We start from the raw sequence: 2,500 nt of genomic DNA on the forward strand, positions 1-2,500 counted from the left end.
GACTATTTCACCCAATCTGATTGGGACTTTGCTTTAATATTGTTTCTTTTTAGGCAAGATCCTATTTTGGATTTAAAGCTCAAATCATTCCCATCTCTTCTACTCACTCAAAAATGACAAGGAAATCAACAACACTTTCCTCATATATTAAAAACGTTTCGGCAGAAAAACCCGATTTCCTGCATGAATGGAGGAAGACAAAAACTCACTGAACAGTGCCTCGTGTGAGGATCAAACTCACGACCTTCAGATTATGAGACTGACACGCTTCCTACTGCGCTAACGAGGCAACCACCAGATGTTTGTAGACAAGCTCAAAGCGGCAAAATGAAAAAATATATATACATTTTCTTTATTCCCACTTTTTCTTAGTCCATGACTCATTTTACTTAGTAACTGCTTCCATATGGTCTAGCGGTTAGGATTCCTGGTTTTCACCCAGGTGGCCAGGGTTTGACTCCCGGTATGGGAAAGAACCTTTCACTAGTCTTGCACTTTCAAAGGTTGAGCGTTATAGGATAAAAGTGCTCTTTGTGGCCATAAATTCTAACTTATCTTTGTTTACTCATTCCTCCTCTTTTCACCAGATCCTATTTGAGCTTGAAACTCAAATAATTCCTATTGTTCCCTTCTCACTCCAAGTCAACAACCCCTTTATCCTGTCAGTTTGGCTAATTTTCCTTTTTTTAATGAACTAGTTTCGCCAATAAATAAGAAACCATCAGACTATTTCACCCAATCTGATTGGGACTTTGCTTTAATATTGTTTCTTTTTAGGCAAGATCCTATTTTGGATTTAAAGCTCAAATCATTCCCATCTCTTCTACTCACTCAAAAATGACAAGGAAATCAACAACACTTTCCTCATATATTAAAAACGTTTCGGCAGAAAAACCCGATTTCCTGCATGAATGGAGGAAGACAAAAACTCACTGAACAGTGCCTCGTGTGAGGATCAAACTCACGACCTTCAGATTATGAGACTGACACGCTTCCTACTGCGCTAACGAGGCAACCACCAGATGTTTGTAGACAAGCTCAAAGCGGCAAAATGAAAAAATATATATACATTTTCTTTATTCCCACTTTTTCTTAGTCCATGACTCATTTTACTTTGTAACTGCTTCCATATGGTCTAGCGGTTAGGATTCCTGGTTTTCACCCAGGTGGCCAGGGTTCGACTCCCGGTATGGGAAAGAACCTTTCACTAGTCTTGCACTTTCAAAGGTTGAGCGTTATAGGATAAAAGTGCTCTTTGTGGCCATAAATTCTAACTTATCTTTGTTTACTCATTCCTCCTCTTTTCACCAGATCCTATTTGAGCTTGAAACTCAAATAATTCCTATTGTTCCCTTCTCACTCCAAGTCAACAACCCCTTTATCCTGTCAGTTTGGCTAATTTTCCTTTTTTTAATGAACTAGTTTCGCCAATAAATAAGAAACCATCAGACTATTTCACCCAATCTGATTGGGACTTTGCTTTAATATTGTTTCTTTTTAGGCAAGATCCTATTTTGGATTTAAAGCTCAAATCATTCCCATCTCTTCTACTCACTCAAAAATGACAAGGAAATCAACAACACTTTCCTCATATATTAAAAACGTTTCGGCAGAAAAACCCGATTTCCTGCATGAATGGAGGAAGACAAAAACTCACTGAACAGTGCCTCGTGTGAGGATCGAACTCACGACCTTCAGATTATGAGACTGACACGCTTCCTACTGCGCTAACGAGGCAACCACCAGATGTTTGTAGACAAGCTCAAAGCGGCAAAATGAAAAAATATATATACATTTTCTTTATTCCCACTTTTTCTTAGTCCATGACTCATTATACTTAATAACTGCTCCCATATGGTCTAGCGGTTGGTATTCCTGGTTTTCACCCAGGTGGCCTGGGTTCGACTCCTGGTATGGGAAAGAACCTTTCACTAGTCTTGCACTTTCAAAGGTTGAGCGTTATAGGATAAAAGTGCTCTTTGTGGCCATAAATTCTAACTTATCTTTGTTTACCCATTCCTCCTCTTTTCACCAGATCCTATTTGAGCTTGAAACTCAAATAATTCCTATTGTTCCCTTCTCACTCCAAGTCAACAACCCCTTTATCCTGTCAGTTTGGCTAATTTTCTTTTTTTTAATGAACTAGTTTCGCCAATAAATAAGAAACCATCAGACTATTTCACCCAATCTGATTGGGACTTTGCTTTAATATTGTTTCTTTTTAGGCAAAATCCTATTTTGGATTTAAAGCTCAAATCATTCCCATCTCTTCTACTCACTCAAAAATGACAAGGAAATCAACAACACTTTCCTCATATATTAAAAACGTTTCGGCAGAAAAACCCGATTTCCTGCATGAATGGAGGAAGACAAAAACTCACTGAACAGTGCCTCGTGTGAGGATCAAACTCACGACCTTCAGATTATGAGACTGACACGCTTCCTACTGCGCTAACGAGGCAACCACCAGATGTTTGTAGACAAGCTCAAAGCGGCAAAA

General features: G+C 38.8%; 1 non-coding gene across 1 annotated transcript; it reads right to left on the minus strand.

The window, feature by feature from the left end:
• Positions 1-1,664: 1,664 nt before the first annotated feature.
• Positions 1,665-1,737, minus strand: TRNAM-CAU (transfer RNA methionine (anticodon CAU)). Its single transcript has one exon. It is a non-coding gene; the product is annotated as a tRNA-Met (tRNA).
• Between the last annotated feature and the right edge of the window lie 763 nt (positions 1,738-2,500).

Source organism: Rhinoderma darwinii, chromosome 3 (genome assembly GCF_050947455.1).
Source record: "Rhinoderma darwinii isolate aRhiDar2 chromosome 3, aRhiDar2.hap1, whole genome shotgun sequence".
Lineage (NCBI taxonomy): Eukaryota > Metazoa > Chordata > Amphibia > Anura > Rhinodermatidae > Rhinoderma > Rhinoderma darwinii.